Source organism: Dromiciops gliroides, chromosome 3 (assembly GCF_019393635.1).
Source record: "Dromiciops gliroides isolate mDroGli1 chromosome 3, mDroGli1.pri, whole genome shotgun sequence".
NCBI classification, from domain to species: Eukaryota; Metazoa; Chordata; class Mammalia; order Microbiotheria; family Microbiotheriidae; genus Dromiciops; species Dromiciops gliroides.
The window spans coordinates 615,571,612-615,588,085 of NC_057863.1; the positions used below are offsets into that span (position 1 = coordinate 615,571,612).

The 16,474-nt window shown below is 45.4% G+C and overlaps 1 protein-coding gene across 3 annotated transcripts in view; it reads right to left on the reverse strand.

The window, feature by feature from the left end:
• Window positions 1–16,474, reverse strand: part of PAX7 (paired box 7) — a 154,602-nt gene that overhangs the window by 10,606 nt on the left and 127,522 nt on the right. The window lies entirely within an intron of this gene.

The window sequence follows — 16,474 nt, forward strand, 5'->3', positions numbered from 1 at the left end:
GGGCAGCTAGGTGGCGCACTGGCCCTGGAGTCAGGAGGACCTGAGTTCAAATCCAGCCTCAGACACTTAACACTTACTAGCTGTGTGACCCTGGGCAAGTCACTTAACCCCAATTGCCTCACACACACAAAATTAAAAAAAATAATGAAAAAAAAAGAGTATTATTACCCCCATTTTACAGATGAGAAAACTGTGGCTCAGTGATTTGACCAGTCACCCAACATTCCTGAGCATCAGAGGTTGCATTTGAATCTCAATTTTCCTGAATCCAAGTCCTATCTACTATGCCATATTGACACTTATTTTTTATATTAGTAGTAATCATTTTTTTGGTTTGTTTTTTGCAGGGCAATGGGGGTTAAGTGACTTGCCCAGGGTCACACAGCTAGTAAGTGTCAAGTGTCTGAGGCCGGATTTGAACTCAGGAACTCCTGAATCCAGGGCCGGTGCTTTATCCACTGCGCCACCTAGCTGCCCCCCAGTAGTAATCATTTTTATGCTTCTGATGGCCATAGTGACTATGGTGATTGGGATGGTGATCGCCGTAGTGGTGGAGACAGTGTTGGTGATGGTGGTGGGGTGGGTGATGGTGATCATAGAGACCTCGACAGTGACATTAATGGTAGGAATGGGTAGTGATGATGGTGGGGATGGTGGAGATGGTGCTTGTGGTGTCGATGTTGAGATAGTGATGATGGAGGTGAGAGTGGGGATGACAGCTGTGGTGGTGATAATGCTGGTGCTCATGGTAACAGAAGGTGACTTGTCCTAGTGTGAGCTAGTGAATTGTAAGGCAGGATTCAAACCTGGGTCTCCCCAACTCCAAGTCCATCACTCTATCCACTCAAACCAAGTTGCCTTTTTGAGTTGAGCAATAGGGCCAGGAATCAGGGGGTCAACCTCATTTTCTCTGGTCCACTCCTTGTAACCAGGTATATCTCTGTGGGATAGCCAATGAGGTTAAAAGGAATTGGGGGGCAGTGTGGAGTAGTGGATAGAGTCTAAATCCCGTCTTTGGCGCTTCCTAGCTGTGTGACTCTGGGCAAGTCACTTAACATCTCTGAGTCTCAGTTTCCTCTCCAGTAAGATGAGGGGAATCATAGCTACAGTGCCTACTTCATAGGGATGTTATAAGGGAAATGCTTTTCGAACTTTAAAGCTCTATGTAAACATGAAATAATGTAGGCAAGTGAGGAGGTGAGGATGAGTCTAGTGTGTGTGGAACTATCAAATAGTAAACTGAGGCCTTAATGGAGTGAATGGCCCATGTCTCGGGTGAGAGATTTCTTATAAACTATGCGACCCTGGACAAACATCATGATCATCCCTGGCATTTACAGAGGGGTTTAAAATGTCAAATAGCTTCACTTCTGTGGGTCTCAGTTTCCTCAGCTGTAAAATGAAGAGGCTGGACTACTCGAACCACTTGGACGATATAAGAGTCAACAATTCTGTTCCTTCCAGGGAGATGGGTGACCATATATCCTCTTTTCCCTTTTCCCTTCTTTGTTTCCGCCCTTCAGTGACCTTGCTTTTGTCTAATGTATAACTTCTTGGTACATTAACAACGCTAACTCAAAATCAATATCCTCTCTCCACCACCCTGCTGCTGCATCCTGAGGTCCTGTAGGTCTTACCATCTGCTCTGTCTCTGTGCCCTCCACATCCTTGCGCACTGTCATCTATCCTATGCCTGCAATAGAAGACCCCCTGGACCTTGCCCTTCATCCTGCTGCAGAAACCTTAGGGCTTCCTGGCCCTTTCATCCATCCACTGGACACCTGCTATGAGTTGTTTCCTCCAGTTATGGCGTGGGCTCCTTGAGAATTGGGACTGTCTGGAGTTTTCTATTTGTATATTCAATGTGTAGTTTAGTACTTGGCACATAGTAAACACTTAATAAATGTTTTTTTTTTAATTCACTCATTCACCAATGATTTTTTTTCTTTTTGCAGGGCAATGAGGGGTTAAGTGACTTGCCCAGGGTCACACAGCTAGTTAAGTGTCAAGTATCTGAGGCTGGATTTGAACTCAGGTACTCCTGAATCCAGGGCTGGTGCTTTATCCACTGCGCCACCTAGCGGCCCCACCAATGATTTTTAAAGTACCTTCCACCTCTGAAAATAAATATTCTAACATTCTATGTTCTATTTCCCTTATAATTCTGACATTCATTCTATGTTCAAAGGTCCCTTCTGGCTTCAATTGATTCTTGGCAAAAGTCTAGAACCCATTATTGCAGGGGTGGTTTGCCCATATATAAAAAGGGGGGAAGCGATTGCTAAGAAGTAGCACAGCTTTATCAAGAACAGATTATGTCAGAATAACTTCATTTCCCTTTTTGACATTTCATTTTGGGCTGGTGAAGTGGGGAAATATCAGAGATATGATGTGTAAATTTCAGCGAAGTACCTAACAATCCCCAGCGTTCTCTTTCTGGAGTAATGGAGAGATGTGGAGAGGTGTGAACCAGTCACTCGTTGTTATGATTCTGTACTGACTGAATGCTGGACCCAAGGAAGACTCACTAATGGAGTCAATGCTAATTTGTATTCTTCTTCTGTATGTGTCTTATGTCCCCCTCAGTGAACGAAAGCTTCTTGAAGGTAAGAACTGTCATTTAAAAAATCTTTTGGAGGCAGCTAGGTGATGCAGTGGATAAAACACCAGCCCTGGATTCAGGAGGACCTGAGTTCAAATCCAGCCTCAGACACTTGACACTAGCTGTGTGACCCTGGGCAAGTCACTTAAGCTTCATTTCCCTGGCCCCCCCCCAAATCTTTTCATCTCCAGCACATAGCATCGTGCCTGCACGCAGCAGGCACTTAATAAATGTTGGAAGTTAACTGAAATTGGCAAATTGATTTACTCTGCTTCACCCCAGAAGGAACGACTAGGAGGAAGAGGTAGAATTTGCAGAAAAAGGGAGTCAGGCTCTGTGTAAAAATTAGGGCTGTACAAAAGTTTCAGAATGAGTTGCCTTGGCATGTAGTGTGTTCCCCTTTACCAGGTGTCTTTAAGCAGAGTCTAGGTAACTGCTTTGTGGGCGGAGGTTATAGAAAGGATTCCTACAGTTACAGGTTAGGCAGATGACCTCTGAGTCTCTTTCCACTCTATTGGATTTAGGATTCTGTGGTCTAAGGACCCTTCCAGCTTTTAACATCCTGTGTTCTAAGGGCCCTCCCAGCTCTCAATTCAATATTCTGAGTCCCTTCCCAGCTCTGATAGTCTATGTTCTAAAGGCCTTCCTTCCCAGCTCCATCATTCTATGATCCATCATCCTTCTGTTCTAAGGTTATCTGTGTGTATATCACATTTCTCTTCCACCTATAGCCAGATCATTTGCAATAGTGGAGAGAAAAGGAAAAGTAACCTGACTGGACAATCACACCTGAATCTCCAATACTGGGGGGGGGGGAAGGGGGTCAGAGAGGAGGAAGCAGCTATGCCTACCATTTCTGGATTTACCCCTCGTCCTGCACCCCCAGGAAGCTGGTAACTAGTTAGTTCCCTCTTTTCTCTAAAGACAGGAAAAGGTCTCTCCTGGGTCTGGGGTCTAAGTCTGTGGTGAGCAAACTTTTGAACTTCAGGAAGTCCAGGTCTGATGTGATAATCCCCCTCTCTTAAGAATGCAAACTCCTCTAATGGGGTGGGTTCTCACCCCACCCCTTCCTCATTATTATTATTATTATTATTTTTTTGTGACCTTGCTTTTGTCTAATGTATTACTTCTTGGTACATTACCGATGCTAACTCAAAATCAATATCCTTTCCACATCTGTAAGATTTTATCTAAAGGCAAATCTCCAGGCTGCCTATCATAATGATTGACAGGCATCCCTACCCCTCCTTTGCTCAGTCATCGCCCCCCCCAAAAAAAACCCCAACCTCATCTGCTCCAAATCAGTCCCAGCTTCATCGTCAGGGTAAATCAATGAGTGCCCTCGTTTCCGCCAGTTAGAAACTTGTTTGTTAATGGGGAATGGGGGCTGGGGGTGGGGAAGGAAGGGGCCGAGTGTGTTATGGGGCTGGAGTAACAGAGAAAGTACTTTCAAAGCAAAAGCTAACCTTCCCCCCCCCCCACCACGCTCCCAGAATCCCAGATTTTTCAGAGTCGTAAGGGATCTTGGAGATCTCCCAGGCTAATCTCTTCATTTTACCGTAGAGGAAACTGAGTCCCAGAGAAGTGGAAGTGACTAAACCGAGGTCACCAAGCTAGGAAGGGGCAGAAGAGTGCACTCCAAGCCACAACTTCGGACCCCAACTCTGCCACTCTTCCCATTACACGACACCGGCTCCCGCCCCCAGCCCCCACCTCCAGAGCCCACTTCCACCTCCTTCTCATCCCTAGTTCTTCTCCCCCCCCCCCTTCCCCCGGTCGTTCCATCACTCTCCCATACTTTAAAAGAAGGAGACGGAGAAAATGTAATTAATTCCCTCCGTCTCTGAGCTGGCCCTCAGGGCCTGTGGCCGAGGTGCCTGAGCTGTGGAGATCTGCACCCTCTGTGATAACCGAGCGAAGCTTTGGGAGCTCGCCTCCCAATTAGGAGGGGCCATCCGTACCATCATCGGGGCTCCGTGGCGGGGTTTACCGGAGGGAGGGTACGGGGACACTGGGGCTGTGAGGAGGGGATCGGCAGGCGGTGCGGGCCAGGGGAGGGAACGGGGCCCCTAAGTGCACGGTGGGGATCGTGAGGAAGGGCCTGCTTCCAACTGGAGTGTGTGTGTGTGTGTGTGTGTGTGTGTGTGTGTGTGTGTGTGTGTGTGTGTGTGACTCGCAGGAAGCTCTGACCCCAACCTTCCTGAAGGAAAGGAAAGGAGACAGGCAGAGAGCTCTGGTCGGGGAATCAGAGGACCTGGGTTTGAATCCTTCCTTTCTTTGCCCTTTAGCCTGAGACAAGTCAGTCTGTCTGGACCTCTGTCTTCTCATATGTAAGATGAGGGGAGGGTAGTGAATTCTGTCAGCCAACCCACTGACAAGCCCTTAATAAGCCCTACTCAGTGCCAGGCATTGTTCTATGGGCAGAGCACAAATTAAAAGTGAAACGGACCTGACCCTCAAGATTCTCTATTTTACAAAGGGGACGGGGAAGGAAACCCATAAACTTAGAGGTGTATAGAAGAAAGGGCAGCTGGGGGCACCATAGTGTATAGAGCGCTGGGCCTGGAGTCCAGAAGACTCATCTTCCTGAGTTCAGATGTGACCTCAGATACTTTCTAGCTGTATGACCCTGGGCAAGTCACTGAACCCTGTTTGCCTCAGTCTCCTCATCTGTAAAATGGGCTGGAGAAGGAACCGGCAAACCACTCCAGCATATTTGCCAAGAAGATCCTAAATGGGGGGGGGGTCATGGAGAGTCAGATATGATTGAAAAACAACTGAACAACGATATAAAATGCGCACAGCATTAAATATAAAGTGGGAATGTGGAAGACACGAGAAATTTAAGGGAATCGGAAGGGGATTCCTGCAGAAGGTAGTGACTCAGCTGAAGGAAATCAGGGATCCTAAGGAATAGAGGGATGAAGTAGTGCCTACCAGGCATGGTAGACAGCCAGGATAAAGGCAGGGTGATGGCAAATGAAGTGTCATGTGTGACACATGACATGTCACGAGGAATAATAACAAGTCCAAGTTAGGTTGGATTATAGAGTGTTTGAAAAGGAATACTTTGTAATAATGGTAGGTTGGAGTCAGGTGGCCAAACATAGGAGTTTATATTTAATTCTATAGCAATGGGAATACTGGAATTTCTTGAGTAGGGGAATGACACTGTCAGATCATCTGGACAGCTATAAGGAGGATGGGGAGAGAGGAGAAAGACAACTGCCACAATCCAGGTGAGGTGTGATAAGGGCCTGACCTAAGGAAGCAGCTGGGTGAATTGAGAGAAGGGGACAGATATGAGAAATTTTATGGCGGTAAAAAAGGAAAAGATTTAGTAACTGATTGGATGGGGTGAGTGAGAGAGAGGAGTTTGAGGATCACACTAGAGTGATTTTGGTGGTGATTTTGGGTGTCCGGAAGGATAGTGGTACCCTTCAAGTGATAGGGAGGTTAAAAAGAGACATGGATTTGTCGGGGGAGAGAGTTCTGTTTTGGACATAATGAGTTTGAGATGTCTCTGGGCCAATCGAATTAGGAATATCTAATGGCAGTTGGTCATGTAGGACTGGAGAAAGACTATGTTTGGCTCTATAAATCTGTGAATTATCTGCATACATAATGATTATGGGGGTTAATGAGGTCATTGAATGAAAGAGTATATAGAGAGAACACCCAGGAAAGAGTCTTGAGATTTGCTGGAGTCAGTTGGAACAGTCTCCCAAGAGCTGATTGTTAAATTTTCAGTGAGAACATTTGCACTTGAGAAATCAGCAAATGTTACAAACCATGGCTTGATTTACTGTTTTGGTGATTGTCTAGACTTAAGAAAGTTTGTAGGAAATTTTAATAATACAGGTCAAATTAAAAAATGTGTCATACTACATTATTTTCCCCCTGGAAATCCAGTTGTTAAACATTTACCAGCACACCCCTGGGGACATTCATGAATCATGTCCATATATCATGTTCCCATATCATGTCATTAGGGGGCATGATATAGATGATGATACAACAAAGGGGATTGAGAGGGTGCTATCAGATACAAAGGCAGAGAACCAAGAGAGATCAAGGGAGTGTCATTAAAACCTAGAGAGGAGGAAGTATCTAGTGGGAGAGGGTGGTCAAATGCAGCAAAGAATGAAGAGGCCATCTGATCTGACAATTCAGAGACTGCAGGTAACTTTGGAAGAAACCGTTTCAGTTGAATGATAAAGTCAGAGAACAGACTACAATACAAAGAGATGAAAATAAGAAGAGGCAGCAGAGGCAAAGAATGTAGATGCCTTTTTCTACTAGTTTGACTAAGAAAAGAAGAACTTGAGAATGATGACTTGAGAGGATAACGATTCTACATACTGTCAGCTGGAAATAGCCTTGAGTTTTAGAGGTGGAAGGAGGCTTTCAGATTGTGTAAGGTAAACTAGAGAGCACATTAGATAGAGTTCTGGGTCTGGAGTCAGAAACCTGAGTTCAAATCCAGCCTCAGACATTTACTAGCTATGTGACTCTGGGAAAGTCATTTAACCTCTGCCTCTTTCCTTATCTATAAAATGGGAATAATAGTAATAGCACCTATCTCCCAGGGTTGTTGTAAGGATCGAACGAAATAATACCGGTAAAGCACTTAGTCCAGTGCCTGCCCATAGTAGGTACTATATAAATGCTAGTTATTATTTAGTCCAGTAGTTCTCAAACTTTTCCATAGTGGTAGAACCTTTTAGTTTAAACAAAACTTTTCTTGTAATAAAATCCTCTAAAATTATTATTTTTGATGCCTATTAACAAACAACATATGGTTCATTTAAAAACCAAACCAAGGGGCAGCTAGGTGGCGCAGTGGATAGAGCACCGGCCCTGGAGTCAGGAGGACCTGAGTTCAAATCCGGCCTTAACTTAACTTAACCCTTAATTTAGCTGTGTGACCCTAGGCAAGTCACTTAACCCCAATTGCCACACACACACACACACACACACACACACACACACACACACACAAATAATGGCTATCACTTAGTGTCTGAGGTGGGATTTGAACTCTCACATTAGTATTCCTTCTACTGTAGGATGTTGCCCCCTTTCTTAGGTGACTTTGAGTTCTTCTGTAGCTTGTATTTGGAGGAACCCACTACTTCTCGAGTTAGCCTGTTGTGCTTTTAAGTGCTATAGTGGATACAGTGCCAGCCCTGGAGTCAGGAAGACTGGAGTTCAGTTCCTGCCGCAGATACTTACCAGCTGTGTGACCCTGGACAAGTTACTTAACCCTGTCTGCCTCAGTTTCCTTATCTATAAAATGAGCTGGAGAAGGAAATGGCAAACCCCTCCAGTATCTTTGCCAACAAAATCCCAAATGACATCACAAAGAGTTGGACGTGACTGAAATGACTCGATAAAAAAATTATTAGGACGTCTGTCCCAACATCAAGCCTCTATTTGCCTCTTTGTCACTTGTACCCACTCCTCCTGTTCCTGTTCCTTGGGTCAAGCCTTAGTCTCTAGGCTAAACGTACCCACCAAAGGCATCTATATTCTTTGCCTCTACTGCCTCTTCTTATTTTCATCTCTTTGTAGTCTGTTCTCTGACTTTATCATTCAACTGAAACGGTTTCTTCCAAAGTTACCAGCAGTCTCTGAATTGTCAGATCAGATGGCCTCTTCATTCTTTGCTGCATTTGACCACCCTCTCCCACTAGATACTTCCTCCTCTCTAGGTTTTAATGACACTCCCTTATCCCAGTTGCTCATAAAATTTGGCAACCATGTTGAAGACCAGGTGTCTGGGGTTTCCCCTAGCTCTGCTACTGTCCTCAGTTTCCTAATCTGCTTCCTTCCCTTTCCCCACAAAGACTATTGGTGAGAATCTGTGTCCTTTGATGCCACATTCCTTGGAACCCAGGACAGTTCCATTCACGGGCTGCTGGGAGACAGTTTTGCTAGAAGGCAGGTCTGCTGCCCTTCCAGGGAAGGCAGAGGCTGCTCACTTCCAAGTTAGATTCTCCATAGATCACGCCCCTGATAATGAAATGCTGCCCTCAATCCTAGAAGACCTGGGTTCCTTTGCCTGCCTCTGTCACTTACAATCTCAAAGTACAAGACATTTGCATTCAACTTGGCTTTGTTGCTTACTAGCTGTGTGTCCCTGGGCAAGTCATTTCCCTTCCCTGATCCTTCAGTTTCCTCATCTGTTAAAAAGAGATATTAATATTTACATTACTGACCTCACTGGGCTACTGTGAAGATTAAATGAGAGCCTGAAGGCAAAGCACTTTGGAACCCTCCAAATGCCAAATAAACGACTATAATTAATAATATCTTTACTTCCTACTTCCTCCCAGGGCTGTGGTTAAGAAGGTACTTTGTTAACATTATCATGCTAGAGAATTGGAAGCAGTTATCATCTGTTTCTTGGATTCCCTTCCCTGGGGGGGTTCACCCAGCTCCTCTCTTAACCGCACCCCCCCTGCTTTATAACCATGAAGAGCTATGTTCTATATACACATACATACAGTACAGATGCATGTAATTATCTCATTCATGTATTTTTCAATAGGGCTCAGGTAGAAATGGTACTGGGACAAGTAGATATTTCATGTTTCTTTTTCTGTTAAATGTTCTGTGGACTATATTGCACAAGTAGATAAAATAATTGCATCTGCAGTATTAGGATGTAAGCTTGTCAATTAATGAATAAGCAATTATTAAGTACCTCAGGTACTCTGCTATGTGCTGGGGTTAAAAATAAAAGGCATGAAGTGGATAAAGCACTGGCCCTGGATTCAGGAGGATCTGAGTTCAAATCCAGCTTCAGACACTTGACACTTACTAGCTGTGTGACCTTGGGCAAGTCACTTAACCCCACATTGCCCTGCCCCCCCCCAATTTTTTTTTAAAAAGGATGAAATAAGCCCTATTCTAAAGGAATTTACCATAGTCAAAATGATGATGCTGATTAGAGTTGATTGTATATTATTATAATTATTATAGTTGATTGTAAGATCCTGGAGGATAGGGGCCAGTTGATTTTGCCTTTTTGCTTAATAAAGTGCCTACACACAGACACTTAATAAAGTTTTGTTGAATTATTTTTATTATTATTGTGTCTCCACACTGACACAATAAAGTTTATTATTATTATTGTTGTTGTTGTTGTTAGAAGCAGCAATTAGCCCTTTTTATCCCAATTGGTTTGTACCTAGTAGATGCTTGCCAATTATGTACCCAGTCCAGCAGGATATCTGGGGTTGCTACAGCTCAAAGATCGTCAGGTGTATAAACAGGTTTTATTGTCTGACTCCTTCTAGAGTTTTGGGCTTACAGAAACGATTGCTGGGTCCTGTTCTCACCATGGTATAAAGATGAGACTCGCCCCCCCTTCTCCTCCTCCAGTAAGGAGATACTGTGGAGAATGAGATGCAAGGCCAGAGAAACACTTTGAAAACGGAGAGTTCTCCACCAGAAACCGTTTGGGTTGTTACAAAAAATGAATGTGTCTTTATTAAATGTGTACTGTGTATTGGGCACTGGGGAAACAAAGACAAAATAGAGATATCAATGACCAAACACTCCCTACTGAACACCATACTGTAAGGACCAGGGCGGTGGGGCTGGGGTTGTGATGAGTTGGGTGAGAATCCAGATTAGGCCTGGGAAAGGCCTTTCTTTCTTTTGTTAGGCCATAGAAAGGCTAACTGAAAGAACCCAAGGGTGACCTTTCCTCTAGGGATTTATATAAGTTCTATCTGGGCAGTGGAGAGGATGAAGAGCTGATGGAGAATCCTGAAGATCCCAGTTCAGTGTCAAGACATTTTCCTGATCTGTCCAGCAGAGTGGAGGAACTCACTGCTTCTCCAAGGCCCTGAGCAACCACCTAAGCTCCTAAATGAGCAGAGCAGGTACTGAATTGCATTGGTGGAGGGAAGTTTCTTCCCTGGAAATGCAATCATGGATCTGGATTGAAAAAACCAGACTCAAACTGTCTGTAATTGCTTAGGGAAAGCCTGTTAGAACATGGAGGAATGGACACAAGGATCTCTGGCCCACGTGTTGGACATGCCTTGAAGTCAAAATGACCCAGATTCAAGCCCCTTGTAATAAATCCCTTGGACACACACTGGCTGTTGGACCCTGGGTAAGTTATTTAACTTCACATAGCCCCAAGCAAACTTTCCAAGACAGAAAAAGATACAGATCAATTGCTGTTGGTGTTGTTCAATCTCGTCAGACTCTTTCTGACCCTATTTGGGGTTTTCTTGGCAAAGATACTAGAGTTGATTTGCCATTTCCTTCTCCAGCTCATTTTACAGATGAGGAAATTGAAACAGGCAGGGTGAAGTGACTTGCTTAGGGTCACACAGCTAGTAAGTATCTGAGGCTGGATTTGAACTCAGTTATTCCTGACTCCAGGTCCACCATTCTATCCACTGTGCCACCTACCTGCCCTATCAGTTGCGAGTCCCAAGCCCCAACCATCCATCCCTTCAGTATTTTTATAGTTTGGGGGATGGGATCTGCTTTCTGGAAGTGATACAAGGAAAAGGGCCTTGCTTCTTGGAGTCGGAGGACCCCAGTTCAAATATGACTGACTGCTTCCTAAGTGTGACTTCTGGTAATTCCCTTCCCTGGTCCAGGTCTGTCTTTTCCTCTGAAAAACGAAGGGATTGGACTAGACATCCTTCAAGGTCTGTTCTTGAACTAAATCTAATGGTCTCGTTTTACAGAGGTTCAAGAGCAGGGAAAGGACTTGCCCAAGGTCACTCTGCCAGGTCTCGGCAGTGCCCCGCCTGTGCTCTCTTCCCTGCACTCCTCCCCCAGCTGCTCCCAAGCCCCCTCCCTGCAGTTGGGGAGGTGGGGGGAAGCCCCACCTCGCTGATGGCGAGATAAATGTCGGAAAGGGGATTAGTACGACTTTCGCTAGGGAGAGGAGAGGCTGGGAAGGGGGCCGATCGCCCGGAAAGATATGACTATTTAAAGATAATGATTGCATAAATTTAATTAGCACATTTTCATGCGGCAAATGGCCGTTTTGTAATTAATGTATCTGGCCTCGCTAAGCATGGCAGATCCCATCTCCTCCTCCCTCCCCCCGCCCGGCCCCCACCCCCTCCCCTCCTAGTTAATGGAAGACAGAAAGCAGATGACAGAAACAATTTGTCAGGCGGTGCAGGTGTCAGGAGCCCAGTGGGGAGGGGGAGGGAGGGGGGTGGGGAAAGGGAGGGGGGGACTGGTCGGGAGAGGAGAAGAGGGGAAGGGAGTGGAGGGCAGCGGCTCCCAGGCTCCCGGGGCCCCAGCCCCGATGGGGCTGGTGGGCGCAGGGGGAGGGACCGGGGCCTGGGGCGCAGGGGGAGGGGAGCAGGCACTGGTGTCTCATTAATTGGCGAAGATGAGGACGCAGATTAGCCCTGGCAGAGACTGGGCGCCGACACGCAGGCCTCATTATTACCTGCACAAACAAGCTGCCACGTCTCACAATGCGTTAAGGGTCCTAGGTAGTGATCACTGGGCCTTGGGGTTGGAAACCGAGGAATGAGGGGAAGTCACAGGCCTTTAGGATCCATAGGTCTAGAGCTGCCAGGGACCTGAGTGGTCATTTGATCCAATTCCCTTCCCCCCTCCCCATTTTACTGTCATGGAAACTGAGGCCCATAGAGGTTCATAGGACCCTAGGGACTTTAAGAGGCCACTTGGTCCAACCCCCCCATTTCACAGAGGGGGAAACTGAGGCCACACTGGTAGCATTTGGCAGACCTGGGATTTGAATTCAGATCCTATGCCTTGATTTCAGCACTCTTAAGACATCCCTGAGTTCTAATCCTAGTTAAGCCACCAGTTAGCTCCATTAGTTTGGGAGTAACGGAGAGTATACAGGTTAGAGGGGCCATTTAGTTCATCTTCCTCATCTTACAGAGGAGGAAACTGAGGCCCAGAGAATTTAAGTAACTGGCCCAAGGTCAGAGAGATAGGACATGGCAGCACCAGGTTCTGCGATCCCAAATCCAAGGCTTTTTTTCATGGGCCCAGACTGCCTTCTTCCTCGGCTCCTAAATAACATAGCTGACAGTTAGTTAGAGGGTACTTTGCATAACTTATCTCATTTAAATGCATCCCAAGGATCCTTAGGAGGTAGCATATTTTGCAGGTGAGCAAACAGGCTCAAATATGCTAAGTACCCATAATTATGTACCTGGGTTATCTTGGCCAGATCATTTAAAGTCTCTGGGTCTCAGTTTCCTTATCTGTAAAATGAGGCAACTGGACTAGATGGCCCCTAAACTCTCCTTCCCAGTTCTCAAGTTCTCTGTATTCCATGGTCCCTTCCGAGCAAGCTCTAACAATCTGTGTTCAAATGCTCTGTGCTCCAAGGCCCCTTGGAAGGTCTCCTTCTAAGGCAAAGACATGCCACGATACACTGTTTTATGCCCTAAGTTCTCTTCTGGTCCCAGGATTCTCAAAGATGTGGGTTTGAATCTCGGTTTTGTCAACTCAGCTAAAATTCACTTTTCTGGAACTCAAGTTTCTTCATCTGTAAAATGGGAATGGGAAAACTGCCTGTGCTAATGGGGAGATGCTGTTTACAGATGGGTTGTTGTTGTTGTTGTTTGTCCTTCATTCTCGAAGAGGACCATGGCATGGGGGGATGTCATAACTTGAAGTAAGGGAGGGCTGTGCAAGGTTACTAACCTCACTCCTCCAGAGCCATCTGGGTCTAGTGACAAGATATATATCAGGACTACTGGAGATGGTCCCGGATGTTTAAAGCAATTGGGGTTAAATGACTTGCCCAGGGTCATACAGCTAGTGTTTGAGGTGAGATTTGAACTCAGGTTCTCTTGACTCCAGGGCCAGTACTCTATCCATTGCACTACTTAGCTGCCCCTAAATGAAGCTCAGAGAAGGGGGAAGGCATTTTCCTTAGTAAGTTGGCGACAATAGGGAGACTCCAAAACAATACTGGGGCAGTTAAGTGATACCATAGTGCATAGGAGAGTTGGACCTGGAAGCAGAACCTTAGTTCAAATCCTGCCTCAGACATTTATTAGCTGTGTGACCCATGGCAAGTCACTTCACCCTGTTTGCCTCAGTTTCCCCATCTGTAAAATGGTCTGGAGAAGGAAATGGTAGACCATTCCAGTATCTTTGCCAAGAAAACCCCAAGTGGGGCCATGAGCAGCCAGACACAACTGAACAACCACAAGAACCTAGGTTTCCAGACTTAAGTTCCATGGGCCTTTTCCTACTCCTCCCCCCCTTTCCAATGGCTCATGAGTTCCTCCCTCAGACTGAAGCAGGAGGGAGAAAAACACCTCACTGATGGTGAGATTACTGTAAAGAGGAGAGTATTTGACAAAACAGGAGGAAAATTAGAAGTCTTCAGCAGTAATCAACAGAATATTGACTCCTGGGTAATAACAACTGGCTTTTGCATAGCTAAGGTTTGCTACATGCCCCAGAACCTCCCCGGGCCCCCCCCCACCCCAACACACGCTCTTGAGTGCTCTGCTCATGTGCACACGTGCATGCATGCTCGCACACACATACTTTTCAATAGGAAAATGATGGCCAGGGAGGTTAATTAACTTGCCTTTTAGTCACATGGAGCTAATAAATATCAGAGGCAGAATATGAACACAGGTCTTTTTGCCTCCAAAGCTCCTGCTCTTTCCACTATGCCTCAGTTGGCTAGATAGCATTCTGAGGTGATAAACATTAGCTAGGACTCAGTAGAGTCTTATTATGGTCCCATATCTAATAATGATAATAATACTAATTATATCACATACATATATGTAATAACTATTTACATAGAACTTACTACATGTTGGGTACTGTGCTAAGGACTTTATAAATATTATTGTCTCGTTTGATGATCCTCACAACAACCCTGGAATGTAGGTGCTGTTATTATCTCCATTTTATAGATGAGGAAACTGAGGCAGACAGTGGTAAAATGACTTGCCCAGGGTCACACAGCTAGTGCCTGAGGCCAGATGCGAACTCAGGTCTTCCTGACTCCAGATCCAGTGCTCTGTCCACTGAGCTACCTAGCTGTTTTCATCTCTTTATCGAATCAGTCAATATAATTAGATTTATCTGAGAATACCCAGCAAAATGCACAGCATTTCACCCAAGTATCTGCTTAACTTTTAAAAATGGACGTTTCTCCTAGCTCTCCTGGGAGGGAGGCCATTCCTCATGAGGCAGATTATAAAGTGCTTAGCACAGTGGCCTATATAAATGCTTATTTCCACCCCCTTCCCCCACCTCCAGTTGGGCCAGTTAAGGCTGAGGATTCTGCTTTTCAAGGGGAAGTCAGGCCTCTGAACCCTCTTTGATAAAACCTGATCCCTTAGGGAGCAGAAAAAGGGGTGGCTATGTCTCTTTTGCCATTTATAAAGCAGTCGAAGGGACTGGGGATTTCTGGTCTGTAGAAGAGAAAACTTGGGGTGTGGGTAGAAAGAGGGACATGCTATTCAGGTATTTGCAAGGCTGTCATAAGGAATGAAGCTCATTCTCACTGACCCCAGAGAGAAGAGCTGGGGACACTGAGGAAAAGTTGCAAAGAAGTCAATATAGACTTCACATAATGAAAAACTAGGAGCTGTCCCAGAGGGTAAGTGACTCCACCAGGAGGTGCTAGGGTCCCCCTCATTGGAGGGCTTCAATCAGGAGCTTAATGGTCACTTGTTGAGTATGTTTTAGTGGGCATTCCATAAGGGTGTGGGTTGTCTCAGATGGCCACTAAGCTCCCTGTGATTCTGCCTCACCATCACAGTACACATCATAAGAGGTGCAGTCTGAGCTGTTTTCAGAAGTAGGGATTGGTGCTACTGAGCTCTCTGGACTGTCTCATCCTGGATACTTTGTAAATAGAAGCATGAACATGTGAAAAAGTTGTCTGACTTGTTGATAGCTAAAAGACAGATGAGAGGTGGGGGGGGATTAACAGGACACAAGATTGCATGTATACTTTGCAAGCAATTACTACATCAGGCATGTTTGCTTGTTTTGGTTTTTTTCTTTGATAAAAGGGAAGGTTCACTGGGGAGGTGGGTGTGGGTGTGGATGGATGAAGGGAAGGGGTATTTCCAGAAATGACTATGATGTAAAAAAAAGAATCAGTATAAACTTAAAAACAAAAATCTGGTTGTCATTTGGGTTTTGTCTCTAGGGCTGGAGTCAAGGCTCAGTCTAGGGTTAGGTCAAAGACTGAGGTTCATTCGTTCCTTCCTTCCTTCTTCCTTCCTTCTCTCTTTCCCTTCCTCCTTCCTTCCTTCCCCTCTTTCCTCCCTCCTTCCCATCCTTCCCTTTCTAGACATCATTCTAATAATTCTCATTTGTGCAGTCTATGTTTCAGCCAAGCATCGTTCTGTCTCCTGCCTTCCTACCTTTGCATAGTCTGTCTCCCTGCCCAGAATGCCCTCTCTTATTCACAGCTCAGCTCAAATATTCCCTCTTACAGGAAGCCTTTCCTCCTGATGCCCTCCCCTCACACCCTTCTAATTGTTATTACTCTCTGCCTCATTGGATTATCTAATGTTTATCTGTTTACATATTAACTATTTGTCCTTTTTGGGGGGATGTCTTTGTATCCTCACCACTTATTTTCATAGGATTTGATCGAATGAATTCATTCAACAAACAGCACCAGGGCCACAGCCCTTAGACTGTAGTGAGGGCCCAGTTTGGGGCCCATAAACATTGTTTTCCTCTGTATGAAGCCAGCTTGTCCTTTTCTAGGCATTGCAACCATGACTGTGACCTCATTAGCTCCAGGATCTTGTCACTGAAGTGAAGCTGTTCCCTGTATGGTTGATTGTATCTTATTTTCTGCCCCTTTCCCCCTCCCCAGTGGTCCAAAATAGTGTTGGGTGG